At 46.2% G+C, this 23,189-nt stretch overlaps 1 pseudogene; it reads left to right on the top strand.

Moving 5' to 3' along the window:
- The first annotated feature begins 929 nt into the window (after window positions 1–929).
- Window positions 930–22,292, top strand: LOC147728016 (proton-coupled zinc antiporter SLC30A2 pseudogene; annotated as a pseudogene).
- Window positions 22,293–23,189: the final 897 nt, after the last annotated feature.

Raw genomic sequence — 23,189 nt, forward strand, 5'->3', positions numbered from 1 at the left:
TCCATGATGAGGGCTCCAAAATCTATGTCCTGGGCACCTCCTTGCGATGACGTTGCGCCTCCATCCGACTCCACCGGCGTGGTCTTTGGCGTTTTTCTATTATCAAAGCTCAGCTTTGGTTGCTTGGCTTCATTTTTCCCCATCTTCGCGAACAGAGTAATTCACCGGTCCCACAGTGGGGCAGCACTCCACTGCGTCCCAGCGAGCAAGTGTCCTGTGTGAGCGCGGTCGCCCAGGTGGTGCCAGTGCACTCTAGACGTGCCTATGTAGACTCAGCAAGAAATGGAAACCGCTACAGGCTCTCATGCGCGTATTCAGGGCCTCCACGCGGTCCAAAATGGCGGGCGCTGGCAGCGTTCTCTAGGACCACCCAAACACCCGAGGAGGAGCAGCTCAGGAGTTCCAGGGGATCAGTGCGGCAAGTAGGCGCATCAAGCGTGCGGTGTTTAGTGCTGCCGTGTCTCAGAGCAGCGGGGGGGGGCCATGCGCAGCTATCCACCAGTACGTGTCACCATGTGAAACCCCCAGCTCCGCGGCAGCACCCGCTCACCTCCGCTCTCGCACTGCAATGATGAGGATGGTGCAGGCGCGGCCACTCTGTCCTCCACCGGGCGCCACTCGTGTCCGCGCCGTCTTCGGCGGCCGCAGGATCCCTGCCACTTCTGCGCAACTGCACCTGTACAGCCGCTCCGGTCTCCGCTATCTTCCCGCGGTCGCGCGCCAGATGGAGCTACCGTCAGCCTCAGCGGGAGAGCAGCGTCAATACTCCTCCGGCCGCGCCCCTGGCAGCGGCGCGGTATTTCTCCTCCCCAAAATGACCTCGATCTGCTGGGGCCTATGCAGCCTCGGCCCACCGTGTTCCGCGGCGCCCAGTAGCAGGCACTTCCGGTTGGGGACAGGAGCCGCTCGCCGGCCGGCGAGAACGGAGGATGGTCCCGTCTCCGAGGGCAGCCGCCCCCGCGTCCAAAACTCGGGCTGGAGGAACAACCGGGTCTCAGGAGCAGAACCCCGAAGGAATGGGGGACTGCAGTCACCAGGAACAGGATCAGGTAAGGATTAATAAAAGTAGCCGGCGGAGCTCACTCAGAGAGCGGCCATCTCGCTGCTCGGCTAGCCACGCCCCCACGCCCTTTCCTTGTTAAGCGCGCATTCTAACCTTTACCTTTCCTTACAGCATATACATTGTGTAGTATTGTGTTTATTTTTGTTGTAATAAAATACCCCAGTTCTTAGTGAACCGACATGTGCCTTGTATTCTTGTTTAATCAGGGTAACCTGGTCTTCTAGTCAGGCATTGTTTGCATGAACGGATGCCAATCCCGATCAGGTAAGGAGTGACTGAGCAAGTAGGGAGAGAGGGAACATTTGATGTCAGGAGCAGAAGGTACATATTATAATTTGAAAAGCCATACCAATTTCTATTATCGTAGTTCTATCCCGAGTAGATAACAAAAGACTTCATCCTTAAGTGTTCATAGGAAAGTGATCGTCGTTGGTACACGGCGTTATTGAGAGCACCTAGGATGGTGTGTAGGTCTGCCGGATTGCGGACCGTGTGTAAGTGAGAGCACCGGAGGGAGACGGTGTGGAGGCCCACCGGATTGTGGGCCGTGTGTAAGTGAGAGCACCTAAGGTAGAGAGGTGTGTAGGTCTGCCGGATTGCAGACCGGGTATAAATGAGAGCACTGGGACTGCAGGCCCATGTGTGTAGGCGCGCCGGATTGCGTGTCGAGTGAGCACTGATGATCAGTGTGTAATGGTACATAATCAGACCTGCCCTAGGGTAGACCAGTCTGGGCCTACGTGGCCGCGAGACTAATAGGTGTGAATAGGATATTGTAGAAAACCAATGCATGTCTATTGCTCCCATCCTTAGGTACAAGATGTACATACATATATCCATACCCATTGTAAATACGTTCTAAGGAGGGAGGTGATTACGTTCCGGCTGGGTTAGAGGGGCTCCTAGGAGCTGATTTCATCTGGTCCGAGAATCTGGTCGGTACATCTGGCGTCACGAACTGTTTACGAAGCCTGTGTGCGCTGTATTGTTTTCGTTTGCGTTCGGCTCGTACGTGTTTTTCTTTGTTTATAATTGTATATATATATTTTTTGTCTGCTAACATGTTTTCGAAAAAATCAAAATCTTTTTTTAAATTGCCTGTTGAAATTCCCAGCTGGGAATTAACGCCTTATGAGGCTTTGGCCCGTGAGTGGGCCGATTCTACTGGTTTGAGTGAGAATTGGACTTCTTGTTTGGAGCAGGCGGAGCCCGCTGATGTGGTTTCTTGCTTGCAAAAAGCGCCAGTGGTGAAGGGTGATGAGCTTCCTGTTTTGGGACGCAGTGGTTGGATTGTGCTGACTGCTTATAGAATGCTTCATGAGAAGTTGGTGAAATTGCAGAAGCGGTTTGTGGATATGGAAGAAAAGTTTGTTGAGGTGTAAAATGCGCATACTCTTTTGCGATGTCAAAATAAGTTGCTTGCCGACAAACTTGAGACTTATCAAACTATAGCCGAAAGGGCTGCGGTGCGCATTGCGAAATATAAATATAGACACCGTCGTGGTCGTGTGTCTACACGGAAAGTGCGTCTGGTCGTGGTTAAAGCCGGACTAGATTGGAACCCCGATGAATGGGATGGTAATATCTGGGACTCGAACGAATCTGGCTCCTCGGCTGAGGAGAGTGACAAGCGCGAGTCTTCTCGCTCCGGAAGTGATTGCAAATCTGCTTCTTGTGACAAAGATGACATTTCTGGCGATCGTAGTCGCTCTGCCAATTCTGATGATGTATTTCGTTCTGATTCTTCTTCTAATTCTAAGGACCGGGCTTCCTCGGAGGCTCTTCCGGAGGTTTCTGCTCACCCTGTGTTTCGACGCAAATTACAACAGGCTCCTGGTATGCCAAATGGTATTCAATTGGATAGTATTGAAGATTTTACTCAACAGGAGGTTAGTGATATTTTACAACGATTTCGACAACGACCCGGTGAAACTTTGCTTACCTGGATGGTGCGCCTTTATGAACTAGGTGCTGCTGGTATTATGCTTGATGCTGGTGATTGCTTACGTTTTTGCTCTTTGAGTTCCGATTCTACTGTACAAGATCATTTTCGAAATTATAATGGTGCTGGCCAAATTAGTTTGCTCCAGCTTGCGAATGATGGCTGTAACCATAAATACCCTACTGAATCTGATTGGCCTGTTAATGACAAGCCATGGTACACTTTGCGCGATGCATCGCAACGTTTGAAAGAGGAGGTGATGAAAACTGCCATTTTTCTCAGTACGTCTGACAGATTGTTGGATGGTCTTTTAACATCTTCTGTGCGTAATCGCATTATTCGTTCTTCGCCTGTTGCTTATAAGCAGGTTATGATGACTTTGTTGATCAATCAAACTGGCATTCCTTTGTCTATGGTACTTGAATCTGTTCGTCAGCTTGGTGAGTTGGGTGAATGGTTTAAACCTGAGAGGCAATCTCGACCTGAAGGTCGTACCGCTGGGGATTATAAATTTTCTAGACATGATATGTTTCTTGCACTTTTGGCTGATGGTGTGAAAAGGGAGGACATTGACGGTGAACGTAATAATCGCTTGTGGGATATGTTTCGTAAGCGTGGTTTAGATCGGAAGGAGGGTGCCCGTCGTGTACGAAAGAATGATTGTGACCGTGAGTCCGATGACAGTGGTGATGAGAGGCGTCGTGTGGATGCTGACCGCCGTGATGACCGGCGCTATGAACGTGATGTTTCCCCCCGCCGTGAGAATATAAGGTTGAGAGAGGGAGAGAGAGATAGGGATAGAGATGATCGTGTCTCTAATAGACGTAGAGATGAGAGAAGTTACTCCCCTGATGTTAGACGACGGGAGGATCGTCACAAGCTTTCTGACCGTAATTCTCAATTTTTTGAACATGATAATAATCCATTTCGTAATAGAGATGGGTATGAGCAAGACATTCTGATCCCAAAGAAAGTTGAAAGCATTTATCCTGATTTGTCTTGGTTGGCTGACCACGGTAAAAATGACTAGGAAATAGGTCAAGCTCCAGTACGCAGGTGGGCTCACAGGGACAATAGACCATATGTAGATATTGAAATTTTTTGGAAACATAGTAATATCCAAAGGGCCCGAGCATTGGTGGATACTGGGGCGGAGGCCACTTTAATTCATGGTAAATCGAAAAAATTCAAAGGACAATTTTTTACAATTACTGGTTTGGGTGGTAAAGAAACCCCCGCAGTGCAAACAGCGCTTGAAATGAAAATTGGCAGAATCCCCCGTAAAGAATATTCTGTGTTGGTTGTGCCTCTCCTGGAATACATAATTGGAATTGACATTTTGAAGGGAATGACTTTGCATCTTGATGATGGTTGCTATCAATTTGGAACGAAGCATTACATTTCGTCCAGACCCGTACGGGTTGGTCGTTTGTGGATGCCCCCCATTAAAATTCCCCAAGCTACGAAAGTTGTTTCTCAGAAACAATACCGTATTCCAGGTGGTCATGAAGAAATTAGTGCCACAATTCAGGATTTGGTTGACGCAGGGGTTATAACTCCAATCACTTCTGCTTGGAATAATCCCGTTTGCCTGTGCGCAAGAGTGATAATTCTTGGCGCATGACTGTTGATTATCGAGAATTGAACAAACTCACTCCACATTTAGCTGCTGAAGTGCCAGACATGGTTACTTTGATTCAGAGAATTCAGAAGCATCCAGGTACATGGTATGCGTCTATTGATATTGCTAATGCTTTCTTTTCGATTCCAATTGCCCCTGAGTGTCAGGAACAATTCAGTTTTACCTGGCATGGACGTCAAATGACGTTTATGAGTCTTCCTCAAGGTTATGTACATAGTCCTACGATCTGTCACCGGCTGGTGGTGGAACATTTATCTGAAGTGCCCGTACATCCCCAGATTCAGGTGTGTCACTATATTGATGACATTTTGATTCAAGGTGAAACGCAAGACCAGGTCCAATCCTATTTAGATCATATTCTTGACTGTTTACATGCAAAAGGTTGGGAGATTAATGCCGATAAATTGCAGGGCCCTTCCCAGAATGTTAAATTTTTGGGTATTAATTGGCATGAAGGTCACAGGGAAGTGATCCCGCAGGTGAGGCATAAAATTTTGGATTTTGCTGTTCCGAAGAACAGAAAAGAGGCTCAGAGTTTCATTGGCCTGTTTGGTTTTTGGCGTCAGCATATTCCCCATTTGAGTCAGATTTTAGCTCCATTGTATCGAGTCACCCGTAAAAAGAATGCGTTTGAATGGGGTGAACCACAACAAAATGCTTTTGATTTGGCGAAAGAGGCAATTCAGTATGCCTTAGATTTGTGGCCTGTGGGCGAGGGTGATGTGGATTTGAATGTTTCTGTGGATGGTCTGTATGCCAATTGGAGTCTGTGGCAAAAGCAGGGCAGACAAAAAGTGCCATTGGGTTTTTGGACTAAAAAGTTACCTGAGGCTGGTGAACGTTATACACCTTTTGAAAAACAGTTGCTTGCTTGTTACTGGGCTCTGGTGGATACCGAGCAATTGACGTTGGGTCATGCTGTGATTTTGAGACCTGAAATTCCTATCATGCAGTGGGTTTTGAGTTCGCCGAAATCTCATCGAATTGGACATGCCCAGGAGGCGAGCGTGATTAAATGGAAATGGTACATTCAGGACAGAGCGCGTGTGGGTCCGAAAGGTGTGGCTGTGTTGCATGAGCGAGTGGCGCAGGCGCCATCGAATGAAACTGGAAATGATTGTTCTGTGCCTGTAGTCCAGGAATCTCCTGTCAGGTGGGGCAAGCCGTTTGATGATTTGTCCGTGGAGGACAGAAAACATGTGTGGTTTACAGATGTTCAGCGAAATTCATTGGTGAAAAACGTCATTGGAAGGCTGTGTCCTATAATCCGATCACGCAAAAATTGTTGAGTACCACTGGTGATGGCAAGAGTAGTCAATATGCTGAATTATATGCAGTTTACCAAGTTTTGAAACAGGAACTACCTGGCACGTGTCATATTTTCACTGATTCCTGGTCCACTGCTAATGGACTGGCGGTATGGTTACCAACTTGGCATTCTCATAATTGGGAATTGCATTCAAAAGAACTGTGGGGAAAAGAATTATGGCAAGAAATTTGGGAATTACTCCCACAGAGTACTGTTACAATCTTTCATGTGGATGCTCATACCCCGATTGACTCCCTTGACAAATTCTTTCATAACATTGCAGATGAAAAGTCTAAAATTTCTGAGGCAGTGGTGGACATGCAGGATTCTGATTTGGCGGGATTGGCGAAATGGGCCCACCAAAAAGCTGGTCATTTTGGAGAAAGAGCCACTAGCAGGTGGGCTTCCGATCGAGGAATTCATATTCCCTTAAATTTGATTAAAAATGTCATTCTGCATTGTCCTATCTGTCAGCATTCTAGAAAGAGAACAGTGCCTCATATTGTTAAAGGCCATTTACATCGAGGAAAAATGCCCGCCCAAATTTGGCAGATTGATTATATTGGCCCGCTCCCTATGAGCAAAAATTGTCAATATATTTGCACAGCTGTTGATACTTATAGTGGCCTGTTGGTCGCTTTCCCTTGCAAACAAGCCACCCAAGTGAATACCATTAAGACCCTGGAATTGCTTATTTTATATTATGGTGTTCCATTCCAAATTCAATCTGATAACGCATCCCATTTTCGTGGAAGATTGGTGCAGGAATTCTGTGTGGACAATAACATTGAATGGATTTTTCATATTCCATATTATCCGCAGGCCTCGGGCCTCATTGAACGTATGAATGGTTTGTTAAAAGAACAACTGCGTAAATTGACTGTTGAACATTACAAAAACTGGAGAGATTTTTTGCTCCAGGCATTATTGATTTTGAATAATCGCCCCTTGTTGCATGCTGAATCTCCTTTAATGCATTTGTTTCCTCCAACTATTGATGCGAAACCCAATTCCACGTCCAATACTGTTATGTACTGGGAAATTACCCCCGGAGCTTTAGCTCCATGCAGAGCGACCCCAGGTTCCGCAGGCTTGGACCTGCATGCTATGAATGATGCAATTCTGAAAGGTAAAGACCGAATCATTATTGAAACCGGCGTTGGTGTCTGTATACCGGCCGGTAGTTTTGGACTGATTGCCCCTAGATCGGGCCTTGCCATGAAAGGTATTCAAGTCCTTGGAGGAGTAATTGACAGCGATTATCAGGGAGAGATTAAGGTTCTTCTGCTTAATAGCAGTGAAATTGATCTATCAATCAAAAAATCTGACCGTGTTGCTCAGTTGCTCATTATGCCTGTTTTCAGTGGTGAGATTAGCAAAGGCTCTGCCCCAACGTTGCTAACCATACGAGGCCAAAAAGGCTTCGGTTCCACCGATAATCCGGGTGCTAAAATATGGGTGCAATCGCCTAAACATCCCCCTGAACAGGCTGAAGTTATTGCGACCGGTCATGACAATACCATTTTGGTAATGAGACCAGGGAAAGATAGCTGGGAAGCTGTCCCAGCTGACAAATGTTACTTACGAGAATGATTAAGGCCTGTGTTTGTATTCTTTCAGATCATTCTCTGGACTGCTGCTGCAGGATGTGCCGGCGTTGGACTCCTTTTGGTCTGCTACACCGGGAGAGGAGAGAACCCACCGACTTCAGTTGATTGGAGAACCCGAGTTCCTCGTTCCTTCGCTGCGTGGGATTCCTCGTCGAATTTCTGGATTACCCTTGCTAAAAGGGTTACCAACTCTCCGCATTTTTGTCTCACTCCCATGAGATCTGTGACTGATATCCTTGCGACCTGTTTGGTTGCTGTCCCTGCCTCCACTGAAACGTTGCGGCACATTTTCAATATTTCGAGTGCCCGACCAAATGTTATTCTGGGCGATTTTGCGGCTCATGAATTCTGCCCTTTGTGTACGGTCCTTTCGGTGTACACCTGTTACAACGCAACTTTTACAACTACCGACCATTACAACGCAACTTTTACAACGCATACCATTACAACGCATTGCGCTGGGGGGCGCTCTAGGATAGGGAATAAGTTTAATTTACTATCCAACACCTTCCCTAGTGTCCACGGGGACTGGAGTTGGAATAGTAAATTATACTTACCACTATCCAGCACCTCTAAGCGCTATGCGTTGTAATGGTATGCGTTGTAATGGTCGCGTTGTAATGGTAGGTAGTTGTAATGGTATGCGTTGTAACATGGTACATCCGTCCTTTCTGACTCTATTCCCCCAACTCATTCCCAAATCGCCACCTGTATAAAATTGAAGTTGCGGGCTGCCACTTCTTTTTCAGCTCATCAACGATTATTGTGTTTGCAGAGACTTCCAAATTCATGTATTTCCGTTAGGAACAATATGACATGTAAACGTGTATTGGTTGCTCCTAGTTATTACCGTGCAATGTTGCTGCCATCTGGTTGGCTGTTCTCGTGTGGGAATTCCTCCTGGCCCTGTATTCCGGCTAATATCTCTGGAGGTCCATGCGCTATTACTAGATTAAGCTTGTTAATGTTTTCATCACACCCTGGTTCCCATTCCCGTGTAGTACGAGACTCTATGACATTACATGAAGACTGTGATTCTTCCGTACACCTTTACTCTAAATCTGAATATCTTAGTTTGGCTATTTCTATTATTGGTGTCCCGGCGCTAGCCGTTTATAATGCTAAAACAATTGGCAAGATGGCCTGTTGGATGGTTAAATCCATTAATCAAACTTCTACTGTATTATCTGACCTGTTATTAGATGCCCAGGGTGAACGTTGAGCTATTCTGCAAAACCGCGCAGCGATTGATTATCTCCTGTTAAAACATGGCCATGACTGTTCTGACTTTGAGGGTCTTTGTTGTTTTAACCTCTCAGACCATTCTAAATCGATTCAGGCCCATATTGACAAACTTCACGATTTGACTGCTGAAATTAGACAACATATCGACCAGGGCTGGTTTGACTGGCTCTTCAATTGGTTGCCTGACTTACATTCTTTACGACAGATTCTAGGGGGTGTTATTATCTCTATTTCTATTTTAGTGGCTATTTGCTGCTTTATTCAGTGCATTCCTTCTCTATTACAATTTTTTAGATTTGGTAGAAAGAGTAGGTCAGTTAATTTTGTTTCTTATTATTCTTCCACTGATGTTAGTTCTATATAAAATATGGCTAATAGACTGGAGTCAAGGGTGAAGTGTAATAACCGACTTTTTCGACCCTCTTTTAGAGGGAAGATGATGGAAGATGACTCCAGCCTATTACCCTTGCAGTATAGGGATTAGGACTATAAGTAGGACCTATCCATGAGGCACAGTAATGCATTTTCGTACCCTTTTCTTTAGATCAAGGCTTATAAACTTAAGCTAGGGGATAGATATATAAGTGTTAGTGATGATCCATCCTTTTGCAAGAGTGTTAGTATATCTTCCATGGAGTTATGCTTATTTTGGCCCTTGTAGGCCTTAGACGGGACAGACTCCATCTTGCTCTCTGCCTGGTAGCTTGAGAGGCTTTCTAGGTCAAGTGTAATGTTTTAGTTTCGAGGTGTTGCTCGCTTGGAGAGAACCGGTTCAGGCTGGCCCTTATCGAAAGACTGTATTTTTCTCCACTCCGAAGACACAACTCCAGGCCGGCCGGCTGGGAACGTGCCCTTGGTACGGGGAGGTACAAGAATTTGGTGGGCGGCAGGTTACTGGCCGTAACTTTCCATGAAGGGACAGGTTTTGATATTAGCGAAAGTGTTAGGCAATGAGTCAGTCAGTCTGTAGGCGGCAGCTAGCTGTTAGCATCTATGCCATTAATTATTTCCAGAGCAGACAATCGCCATTTTGAAGTCCGAGAAAGATCCTGAAACCGAGACTCTCTGAGAAAAGACTGAAGGAGAAATAGCGCGGAGCGCTCAGAGACAGAGAGAGAGAGACGGTAGCTAATAGCAAGCAAGGTTCCAGTGACTTGGAGGGAAGCGGAGGAGATTGAGCATAGCGGTGCAGACGTGTATCCGTGACTGCTGAGGTGTAATTCCGAGACGAGCCAAGACACAGAGACGAGAAGGGAACCTAGATGACTGCCGAGCCCCGACTTCATATTAATAAGGTGATCTCTGCCCTTTCCTTGTTAAGCGCGCATTCTAACCTTTACCTTTCCTTACAGCATATACATTGTGTAGTATTGTGTTTATTTTTGTAATAAAATACCCCAGTTCTTAGTGAACCGACATGTGCCTTGTATTCTTGTTTAATCAGGTTAACCTGGTCTTCTAGTCAGGCATTGTTTGCATGAACGGATGCCAATCCCGATCAGGTAAGGAGTGACTGAGCAAGTAGAAAGAGAGGGAACATTTGATGTCAGGAGCAGAAGGTACATATTATAATTTGAAAAGCCATACCAATTTCTATTATCGTAGTTCTATCCCGAGTAGATAACAAAAGACTTCATCCTTAAGTGTTCATAGGAAAGTGATCATCGTTGGTACACGGCGTTATTGAGAGCACCTAGGATGGTGTGTAGGTCTGCCGGATTGCGGACCGTGTGTAAGTGAGAGCACCGGAGGGAGACGGTGTGGAGGCCCGCCGGATTGTGGGCCGTATGTAAGTGAGAGCACCTAAGGTAGAGAGGTGTGTAGGTCTGTCGGATTGCAGACCGGGTATAAATGAGAGCACTGGGACTGCAGGCCCATGTGTGTAGGCGCGCCGGATTGCGTGTCGAGTGAGCACTGATGATCAGTGTGTAATGGTACATAATCAGACCTGCCCTAGGGTAGACCAGTCTGGGCCCACGTGGCCGCGAGACTAATAGTTGTGAATAGGATATTGTAGAAAACCAATGCATGTCTATTGCTCCCATCCTTAGGTACAAGATGTACATACATATATCCATACCCATTGTAAATACGTTCTAAGGAGGGAGGTGATTACGTTCCGGCTGGGTTAGAGGGGCTCCTAGGAGCTGATTCCATCTGGTCCGAGAATCTGGTCGGTACATCTGGCGTCACGAACTGTTTACGAAGCCTGTGTGCGCTGTATTGTTTTCGTTTGCGCTCGGCTCGTACGTGTTTTTCTTTGTTTATAATTGTATATATATATTTTTTGTCTGCTAACATGTTTTCGAAAAAATCAAAATCTATTTTTAAATTGCCTGTTGAAATTCCCGGCTGGGAATTAACGCCTTATGAGGCTTTGGCCCGTGAGTGGGCCGATTCTACTGGTTTGAGTGAGAATTGGACTTCTTGTTTGGAGCAGGCGGAGCCCGCTGATGTGGTTTCTTGCTTGCAAAAAGCGCCAGTAGTGAAGGGTGATGAGCTTCCTGTTTTGGGACGCAGAGGTTGGATTGTGCTGACTGCTTATAGAATGCTTCATGAGAAGTTGGTGAAATTGCAGAAGCGGTTTGTGGATATGGAAGAAAAGTTTGTTGAGGTGCAAAATGCGCATACTCTTTTGCGATGTCAAAATAAGTTGCTTGCCGACAAACTTGAGACTTATCAAACTATAGCCGAAAGGGCTGCGGTGCGCATTGCGAAATATAAATATAGACACCGTCGTGGTCGTGTGTCTACACGGAAAGTGCGTCTGGTCGTGGTGAAAGCCGGACTAGATTGGAACCCCGATGAATGGGATGGTAATATCTGGGACTCGAACGAATCTGGCTCCTCGGCTGAGGAGAGTGACAAGCGCGAGTCTTCTTGCTCCGGAAGTGATTGCAAATCTGCTTCTTGTGACAAAGATGACATTTCTGGCGATCGTAGTCGCTCTGCCAATTCTGATGATGTATTTCGTTCTGATTCTTCTTCTAATTCTAAGGACCGGGCTTCCTCGGAGGCTCTTCCGGAGGTTTCTGCTCACCCTGTGTTTCGACGCAAATTACAACAGGCTCCTGGTATGCCAAATGGTATACAATTGGATAGTATTGAAGATTTTACTCAACAGGAGGTTAGTGATATTTTACAACGATTTCGACAACGACCCGGTGAAACTTTGCTTACCTGGATGGTGCGCCTTTATGAACTAGGTGCTGCCGGTATTATGCTTGATGCTGGTGATTGCTTACGTTTTTGCTCTTTGAGTTCCGATTCTACTGTACAAGATCATTTTCGAAATTATAATGGTGCTGGCCAAATTAGTTTGCTCCAGCTTGCGAATGATGGCTGTAACCATAAATACCCTACTGAATCTGATTGGCCTGTTAATGACAAGCCATGGTACACTTTGCGCGATGCATCGCAACGTTTGAAAGAGGAGGTGATGAAAACTGCCATTTTTCTCAGTACGTCTGACAGATTGTTGGATGGTCTTTTAACATCTTCTGTGCGTAATCGCATTATTCGTTCTTCGCCTGTTGCTTATAAGCAGGTTATGATGACTTTGTTGATCAATCAAACTGGCAATCCTTTGTCTATGGTACTTGAATCTGTTCGTCAGCTTGGTGAGTTGGGTGAATGGTTTAAACCTGAGAGGCAATCTCGACCTGAAGGTCGTACCGCTGGGGATTATAAATTTTCTAGACGTGATATGTTTCTTGCACTTTTGGCTGATGGTGTGAAAAGGGAGGACATTGACGGTGAACCTAATAATCGCTTGTGGGATATGTTTCGTAAGCGTGGTTTAGATCGGAAGGAGGGTGCCCGTCGTGTACGAAAGAATGATTGTGACCGTGAGTCCGATGACAGTGGTGATGAGAGGCGTCGTGTGGATGCTGACCGCCGTGATGACCGGCGCTATGAACGTGATGTTTCCCCCCGCCGTGAGAGTATAAGTTTGAGAGAGGGAGAGAGAGATAGGGGTAGAGATGATCGTGTCTCTAATAGACGTAGAGATGAGAGAAGTTACTCCCCTGATGTTAGACGACGGGAGGATCGTCACAAGCTTTCTGACCGTAATTCTCAATTTTTTGAACATGATAATAATCCATTTCGTAATAGAGATGGGTATGAGCAAGACATTCTGATCCCAAAGAAAGTTGAAAGCATTTATCCTGATTTGTCTTGGTTGGCTGACCACGGTAAAAATGACTAGGAAATAGGTCAAGCTCCAGTACGCAGGTGGGCTCACAGGGACAATAGACCATATGTAGATATTGAAATTTTTTGGAAACATCGTAATATCCAAAGGGCCCGAGCATTGGTGGATACTGGGGCGGAGGCCACTTTAATTCATGGTAAATCGAAAAAATTCAAAGGACAATTTTTTACAATTACTGGTTTGGGTGGTAAAGAAACCCCCGCAGTGCAAACAGCGCTTGAAATGAAAATTGGCAGAATCCCCCGTAAAGAATATTCTGTGTTGGTTGTGCCTCTCCTGGAATACATAATTGGAATTGACATTTTGAAGGGAATGACTTTGCATCTTGATGATGGTTGCTATCAATTTGGAACGAAGCATTACATTTCGTCCAGACCCGTACGGGTTGGTCGTTTGCGGATGCCCCCCATTAAAATTCCCCAAGCTACGAAAGTTGTTTCTCAGAAACAATACTGTATTCCAGGTGGTCATGAAGAAATTAGTGCCACAATTCAGGATTTGGTTGACGCAGGGGTTATAACTCCAATCACTTCTGCTTGGAATAATCCCGTGTGGCCTGTGCGCAAGAGTGATAATTCTTGGCGCATGACTGTTGATTATCGAGAATTGAACAAACTCACTCCACATTTAGCTGCTGAAGTGCCAGACATGGTTACTTTGATTCAGAGAATTCAGAAGCATCCAGGTACATGGTAAGCGTCTATTGATATTGCTAATGCTTTCTTTTCGATTCCAATTGCCCCTGAGTGTCAGGAACAATTCAGTTTTACCTGGCATGGACGTCAAATGACGTTTATGAGTCTTCCTCAAGGTTATGTACATAGTCCTACGATCTGTCACCGGCTGGTGGTGGAACATTTATCTGAAGTGCCCGTACATCCCCAGATTCAGGTGTGTCACTATATTGATGACATTTTGATTCAAGGTGAAACGCAAGACCAGGTCCAATCCTATTTAGATCAGATTCTTGACTGTTTACATGCAAAAGGTTGGGAGATTAATGCCGATAAATTGCAGGGCCCTCCCCAGAATGTTAAATTTTTGGGTATTAATTGGCATGAAGGTCACAGGGAAGTGATCCCGCAGGTGAGGCGTAAAATTTTGGATTTTGCTGTTCCGAAGAACAGAAAAGAGGCTCAGAGTTTCATTGGCCTGTTTGGTTTTTGGCGTCAGCATATTCCCCATTTGAGTCAGATTTTAGCTCCATTGTATCGAGTCACCCGTAAAAAGAATGCGTTTGAATGGGGTGAACCACAACAAAATGCTTTTGATTTGGCGAAAGAGGCAATTCAGTATGCCTTAGATTTGTGGCCTCTGGGCGAGGGTGATGTGGATTTGAATGTTTCTGTGGATGGTCTGTATGCCAATTGGAGTCTGTGGCAAAAGCAGTGCAGACAAAAAGTGCCATTGGGTTTTTGGACCAAAAAGTTACCTGAGGCTGGTGAACGTTATACACCTTTTGAAAAACAGTTGCTTGCTTGTTACTGGGCTCTGGTGGATACCGAGCAATTGACGTTGGGTCATGCTGTGATTTTGAGACCTGAAATTCCTATCATGCAGTGGGTTTTGAGTTCGCCGAAATCTCATCGAATTGGACATGCCCAGGAGGCGAGCGTGATTAAATGGAAATGGTACATTCAGGACAGAGCGCGTGTGGGTCCGAAAGGTGTGGCTGTGTTGCATGAGCGAGTGGCGCAGGCGCCATCGAATGAAACTGGAAATGATTGTTCTGTGCCTGTAGTCCAGGAATCTCCTGTCAGGTGGGGTAAGCCGTTTGATGATTTGTCCGTGGAGGACAGAAAACATGTGTGGTTTACAGATGTTCAGCGAAATTCATTGGTGAAAAACGTCATTGGAAGGCTGTGTCCTATAATCCGATCACGCAAAAATTGTTGAGTACCACTGGTGATGGCAAGAGTAGTCAATATGCTGAATTATATGCAGTTTACCAAGTTTTGAAACAGGAACTACCTGGCACGTGTCATATTTTCACTGATTCCTGGTCCACTGCTAATGGACTGGCGGTATGGTTACCAACTTGGCATTCTCATAATTGGGAATTGCATTCAAAAGAACTGTGGGGAAAAGAATTATGGCAAGAAATTTGGGAATTACTCCCACAGAGTACTGTTACAATCTTTCATGTGGATGCTCATACCCCGATTGACTCCCTTGACAAATTCTTTCATAACATTGCGATGAAAAGTCTAAAATTTCTGAGGCAGTGGTGGACATGCAGGATTCTGATTTGGCGGGATTGGCGAAATGGGCCCACCAAAAAGCTGGTCATTTTGGAGAAAGAGCCACTAGCAGGTGGGCTTCCGATCGAGGAATTCATATTCCCTTAAATTTGATTAAAAATGTCATTCTGCATTGTCCTATCTGTCAGCATTCTAGAAAGAGAACAGTGCCTCATATTGTTAAAGGCCATTTACATCGAGGAAAAATGCCCGCCCAAATTTGGCAGATTGATTATATTGGCCCGCTCCCTATGAGCAAAAATTGTCAATATATTTGCACAGCTGTTGATACTTATAGTGGCCTGTTGGTCGCTTTCCCTTGCAAACAAGCCACCCAAGTGAATACCATTAAGACCCTGGAATTGCTTATTTTATATTATGGTGTTCCATTCCAAATTCAATCTGATAACGCATCCCATTTTCGTGGAAGATTGGTGCAGGAATTCTGTGTGGACAATAACATTGAATGGATTTTTCATATTCCATATTATCCGCAGGCCTCGGGCCTCATTGAACGTATGAATGGTTTGTTAAAAGAACAACTGCGTAAATTGACTGTTGAACATTACAAAAACTGGAGAGATTTTTTGCTCCAGGCATTATTGATTTTGAATAATCGCCCCTTGTTGCATGCTGAATCTCCTTTAATGCATTTGTTTCCTCCAACTATTGATGCGAAACCCAATTCCACGTCCAATACTGTTATGTACTGGGAAATGACCCCCGGAGCTTTAGCTCCATGCAGAGCGACCCCAGGTTCCGCAGGCTTGGACCTGCATGCTATGAATGATGCAATTCTGAAAGGTAAAGACCGAATCATTATTGAAACCGGCGTTGGTGTCTGTATACCGGCCGGTAGTTTTGGACTGATTGCCCCTAGATCGGGCCTTGCCATGAAAGGTATTCAAGTCCTTGGAGGAGTAATTGACAGCGATTATCAGGGAGAGATTAAGGTTCTTCTGCTTAATAGCAGTGAAATTGATCTATCAATCAAAAAATCTGACCGTGTTGCTCAGTTGCTCATTATGCCTGTTTTCAGTGGTGAGATTAGGAAAGGCTCTGCCCCAACTTTGCTAACCATACGAGGCCAAAAAGGCTTCGGTTCCACCGATAATCCGGGTGCTAAAATATGGGTGCAATCGCCTAAACATCCCCCTGAACAGGCTGAAGTTATTGCGACCGGTCATGACAATACCATTTTGGTAATGAGACCAGGGAAAGATAGCTGGGAAGCTGTCCCAGCTGACAAATGTTACTTACGAGAATGATTAAGGCCTGTGTTTGTATTCTTTCAGATCATTCTCTGGACTGCTGCTGCAGGATGTGCCGGCGTCGGACTCCTTTTGGTCTGCTACACCGGGAGAGGAGAGAACCCACCGACTTCAGTTGATTGGAGAACCCGAGTTCCTCGTTCCTTCGCTGCGTGGGATTCCTCGTCGAATTTCTGGATTACCCTTGCTAAAAGGGTTACCAACTCTCCGCATTTTTGTCTCACTCCCATGAGATCTGTGACTGATATCCTTGCGACCTGTTTGGTTGCTGTCCCTGCCTCCACTGAAACGTTGCGGCACATTTTCAATATTTCGAGTGCCCGACCAAATGTTATTCTGGGCGATTTTGCGGCTCATGAATTCTGCCCTTTGTGTACGGTCCTTTCGGTGTACACCTGTTACAACGCAACTTTTACAACTACCTACCATTACAACGCAACTTTTACAACGCATACCATTACAACGCATTGCGCTGGGGGGCGCTCTAGGATAGGGAATAAGTTTAATTTACTATCCAACACCTTCCCTAGTGTCCACGGGGACTGGAGTTGGAATAGTAAATTATACTTACCACTATCCAGCACCTCTAAGCGCTATGCGTTGTAATGGTATGCGTTGTAATGGTATGCGTTGTAATGGTAGGTAGTTGTAATGGTATGCGTTGTAACATGGTACATCCATCCTTTCTGACTCTATTCCCCCAACTCATTCCCAAATCACCACCTGTATAAAATTGAAGTTGCGGGCTGCCACTTCTTTTTCAGCTCATCAACGATTATTGTGTTTGCAGAGACTTCCAAATTCATGTATTTCCGTTAGGAACAATATGACATGTAAACGTGTATTGGTTGCTCCTAGTTATTACCGTGCAATGTTGCTGCCATCTGGTTGGCTGTTCTCGTGTGGGAATTCCTCCTGGCCCTGTATTCCGGCTAATATTTCTGGAGGTCCATGCGCTATTACTAGATTAAGCTTGTTAATGTTTTCATCACACCCTGGTTCCCATTCCCGTGTAGTACGAGACTCTATGACATTACATGAAGACTGTGATTCTTCCGTACACCTTTACTCTAAATCTGAATATCTTAGTTTGGCTATTTCTATTATTGGTGTCCCGGCGCTAGCCATTTATAATGCTAAAACAATTGGCAAGATGGCCTGTTGGATGGTTAAATCCCTTAATCAAACTTCTACTGTATTATCTGACCTGTTATTAGATGCCCAGGGTGAACGTCGAGCTATTCTGCAAAACCGCGCAGCGATTGATTATCTCCTGTTAAAACATGGCCATGACTGTTCTGACTTTGAGGGTCTTTGTTGTTTTAACCTCTCAGACCATTCTAAATCGATTCAGGCCCATATTGACAAACTTCACGATTTGACTGCTGAAATTAGACAACATATCGACCAGGGCTGGTTTGACTGGCTCTTCAATTGGTTGCCTGACTTACATTCTTTACGACAGATTCTAGGGGGTGTTATTATCTCTATTTCTATTTTAGTGGCTATTTGCTGCTTTATTCAGTGCATTCCTTCTCTATTACAATTTTTTAGATTTGGTAGAAAGAGTAGGTCAGTTAATTTTGTTTCTTATTATTCTTCCACTGATGTTAGTTCTATATAAAATATGGCTAATAGACTGGAGTCAAGGGTGAAGTGTAATAACCAACTTTTTCGACCCTCTTTTAGAGGGAAGATGATGGAAGATGACTCCAGCCTATTACCCTTGCAGTATAGGGATTAGGACTATAAGTAGGACCTATCCATGAGGCACAATAATGCATTTTCGTACCCTTTTCTTTAGATCAGGGCTTATAAACTTAAGCTAGGGGATAGATATATAAGTGTTAGTGATGATCCATCCTTTTGCAAGATTGTTAGTATATCTTCCATGGAGTTATGCTTATTTTGGGCCTTGTAGGCCTTAGACGGGACAGACTCCATCTTGCTCTCTGCCTGGTAGCTTGAGAGGCTTTCTAGGTCAAGTGTAATGTTTTAGTTTCGAGGTGTTGCTCGCTTGGAGAGAACCGTTTCAGGCTGGCCCTTACTGAAAGACTGTATTTTCTCCACTCCGAAGACACAACTCCAGGCCGGCCGGCTGGGAACGTGCCCTTGGTACGGGGAGGTACAAGAATTAGGTGGGCGGCAGGTTACTGGCCGTAACTTTCCATGAAGGGACTGGTTTTGATATTAGCGAAAGTGTTAGGCAATGAGTCAGTCAGTCTGTAGGCGGCAGCTAGCCGTTAGCATCTATGCCATTAATTATTTCCAGAGCAGACAATCGCCATTTTGAAGTCCGAGAAAGATCCTGAAACCGAGACTCTCTGAGAAAAGACTGAAGGAGAAATAGCGCGGAGCGCACAGAGACAGAGAGAGAGAGAGACGGTAGCTAATAGCAAGCAAGGTTCCAGTGACTTGGAGGGAAGCGGAGGAGATTGAGCATAGCGGTGCAGACGTGTATCCGTGACTGCTGAGGTGTAATTCCGAGACGAGCCAAGACACAGAGACGAGAAGGGAACCTAGATGACTGCCGAGCCCCGACTTCATATTAATAAGGTGATCTCTGCCCTTTCCTTGTTAAGCGCGCATTCTAACCTTTACCTTTCCTTACAGCATATACATTGTGTAGTATTGTGTTTATTTTTGTTGTAATAAAATACCCCAGTTCTTAGTGAACCAACATGTGCCTTGTATTCTTGTTCAATCAGGGTAACCTGGTCTTCTAGTCAGGCATTGTTTGCATGAACGGATGCAAATCCCGATCAGGTAAGGAGTGACTGAGCAAGTAGGGAGAGAGGGAACATTTGATGTCAGGAGCAGAAGGTACATATTATAATTTGAAAAGCCATACCAATTTCTATTATCGTAGTTCTATCCCGAGTAGATAACAAAAGACTTCATCCTTAAGTGTTCATAGGAAAGGGATCGTCGTTGGTACACGGCGTTATTGAGAGCACCTAGGATGGTGTGTAGGTCTGCTGGATTGCGGACCGTGTGTAAGTGAGAGCACCGGAGGGAGACGGTGTGGAGGCCCGCCGGATTGTGGGCCGTGTGTAAGTGAGAGCACCTAAGGTAGAGAGGTGTGTAGGTCTGCCGGATTGCCGACCGGGTATAAATGAGAGCACTGGGACTGCAGGCCCATGTGTGTAGGCGCCCCTGATTGCGTGTTGAGTGAGCACTGATGATCAGTGTGTAATGGTACATAATCAGACCTGCCCTAGGGTAGACCAGTCTGGGCCTACGTGGCCGCGAGACTAATAGGTGTGAATAGGATATTGTAGAAAACCAATGCATGTCTATTGCTCCCATCCTTAGGTACAAGATGTACATACATATATCCATACCCATTGTAAATACGTTCTAAGGAGGGAGGTGATTACGTTCCGGCTGGGTTAGAGGGGCTCCTAGGAGCTGATTCCATCTGGTCAGAGAATCTGGTCGGTACAGATACTTAATAGAATCCGTGGTTATCTCTCCCCCCAGGCGCGCAAACAGGTTGCAGTCGCTCTTGTTGGCTCCAGGCTAGATTATTGCAACTCTTTGTATATGGAGTCTAACAAGAGCCTTATACATCGACTGCAAATTGTGCAGAATGCTGCTGCACGCATTGTTCTGGCTCTTCCTAAGTCATCATCTGCCACCAAGGCCAGGAAAGACCTTCATTGGCTTCCTGTACAGCACAGAATTTCTTTTAAAATTCTCTGCTTGGCTTATAGAGCATTGGCGGAGGGATCAACGAGTGCGATGAGTTCCTTACTCACTCGCTACGTTCCAACTAGAGGTCTTCGGTCCGCTGGACTTTTCCAACTTGTCGTTTCCGCTTTAGGCTGACTAGATGGGGAGCCAGGGCCTTCTCAGTTGTTGCCCCGCAGCTTTGGAACTCCATCCCAATTGAGATAAAAACGTTACCCTCAATTGATCTGTTTAAAAGGGAACTTAAAACTTGGTTCTTCAGGAGGGCCTACCAATGATTGAATGCTACATGTGGTGACGAGCTGTTATTTTGATGTAGGCGCCTTGACGCCCACTGGGCAAAGTTTGCGCACAATAAGAATCTCTTCATTCATTCATTCATTCACGAGAGAGAGGATCAGCGGACGTCGTCTTTTAGGCATGAACTTCAGCAGTCAAGGGAAGGGCCAGGTGTACACCGTGGAATGGTGACGGGGCTGGTTGCACGAATGATACTGAGTGGTGTGGCTGGGGAAATTAGCTGGGCTCGGAAAGGGAGAGACATTGGGCAGGGGAGGGTCAGTGCCACGAGAGGGAGGATCAGCGGATGTCATCTTTTAGGCATGAACTTCAGCAATCAGGGGAAGGACCAGGTGTACGTTGTGGAATGGTGACGAGTGCCAGGTGCACCGAGAGATACTGAGTGGTGTGGCTAGGGGAAATTAGTTGGGCGCGGTAATGGAGAGACAATGGGCAGGGGAGGGTCAGCGGCGCAAGAGGGAGGATCAGCGGAGGCCGTCAAGGAGGGTCCGCTGAAGCGGAGGAGGGGACTTTGCAGCCAGTGCAAGAGTTTTGCTCCCCTTCCCCCCCGACACCCTCCTCCCCCATTGCACAGGCCAGGCTTGGGCACTATCAGCTCTGCGACCACAGAAACAGCGGGACAGAGCCAGAGAGGGATGGAGAAACCAGAGCCAGACCAGAGCAAAGCAGGTCAGGACCAGGTCTAGAGACCCGAAGTCCGCTTGGTACATATTCGGAGCTAAAAACCAGTTAACAGTAAGGTGGGACAAGCACCAGTTTACAGGGCAGAACTGGCAACACCATGGCATGTAAGGCATACAAGGGGACGAGAAGCAGAGACTCCTCCAGCCTCCAGCCAGCCCAATAACCAGTGGATATCTGGCACAGAGCTTGGCCTTGGCGATTATGACAGATGCTGTACACCTGTTGACTGATTTTGCCAGCATGATGATCAGTCTCTTTGCGCTATGGATGTCATCACGGCCAAGACCATGACCCTAAACCTTGGCTGGCACCGAGCTGAGATACTGGGGGCTTTGCTCTCAGTTCTTGTCATCTGAGTGGTGACCGGAGTCCTGGTTTACTTGGCAGTGGAGTGGATAATCTCTGGTCTGGTGACTACGAGAATGTAGGAGGTGTTATTATGCTGATCACCGCGCTGTAGCAGTTAACATCGTAATGGTGGGATTTATCCTGATTCCTGTATAAGACCGGGCATGGTCATAGTCATGTTGGCCTTAGGGAAGGATCACATAAACATTCCCACAAGACCACCCTTGAGAAGTAGAAGAACAGTGTGCGAGCTGCCTTCATTCATGTTGTGGGGGACCTGGTGCAGAGCATCGGGTACTGGTTGTTGCTTACGTCATCTACTTCAAGCCAGAGTATAAAATTATGGATACCATCTGTACGTTCCTCGTCTTCTTCATCCTGGTCCTGGGGACCAGACTAGACTAGCCATACTGAGGGATGCACGGCTTGTACTGATGGAAGGGACTCCAAAGAGCGTAGACTTCAATGCTGTGAAGGAATCTCTGCTGCGCATCCCGGGGGTGAAGGCGCTGCACAGCCTGCACATCTGGGCACTAACAGTGTCGCAGCCAGTGCCATTGGTGCACATTGCAATCAATGAAGATTCCGATGCCCAGGTATTGCTCAAAGAAGCCAGCACCCAGTTATAGAGCAAATTTAATTTCTACACCACGACAATCCAGATACCAGATTGAGAACTACTCTGAGGATATGAAAGACTGCTCTGAATGTCTAGACCCCTCCGACTAAAGACCCCTTGTTCATCCTCCGCAAAGAGGCTTGATGGACCTGTGTAGCACAGCTGTGTGTGGGAACAAGTCAGATGGAGGTGTAGAAGGCCTTTGGACAAAAAAAAATTGTTACACTGATGCTAGCTTTCTGACTCCTTCACTTCAATATAACATTGTGAGAGTTTGCCTACCAGACCTCTCCGACTACGACATCCAGACTCCTCTCGTCTATCTTCGCAGGGCTACGAACGGAGATACGACCCGGAAGCTCCTCCCTCGACGACCGGAAACAGTTCCTCAGGACCAATAAGAGGGGAGTGGAATAACCGTTACGGGAGAGAAGGAGGTGGGACCAGGACAACGTGGAAGGAAGACGCGGGACCCGAATTCAAGCAGGAAAACGCGGGACCCGGTTTCAAGCAGGAAGACGCGGGACCCGAATTCAAGCAGGAAAATGCGGGACCCGGTTTCAAGCAGGAAGACGCGGGACCCGAATTCAAGCAGGAAGACGCGGGACCCGAATTCAAGCAGGAAAACGCGGGACCCGGTGCAAAGCAGGAAGAAGACGCGGAACACGACCGAAGGAAGAATTGGACAACCGGAACCAACGAGGACGAAGACGAGACGTGGTCCGAAGATTGGTGGTGTCCGGAGGTGGCTGGAGAGCGGTCGTGACTCAGGAGAGTTACGGCGGAGCCAGGTTAGTGATTGTAAACGGGGAACAGACGGGAGAGGGTGGTAACGCATGGGTGGAGGTAGCGTTCAACAAAGTGGTACTTTATGAGTCCATTGTGAAAATAACACTGCCTTAGATCCTGATAATCGAACCTTAGTACTAAAATAAAAGCAGACTATCATTTTGAGGGTGGTAAAAACCCCATCTTGTTCCTCCTTATAGTCCTTACTATGTGTAGGA

Source organism: Lissotriton vulgaris, chromosome 3_1 (assembly GCF_964263255.1).
Source record: "Lissotriton vulgaris chromosome 3_1, aLisVul1.2, whole genome shotgun sequence".
In the NCBI taxonomy this organism is placed as follows: Eukaryota; Metazoa; Chordata; class Amphibia; order Caudata; family Salamandridae; genus Lissotriton; species Lissotriton vulgaris.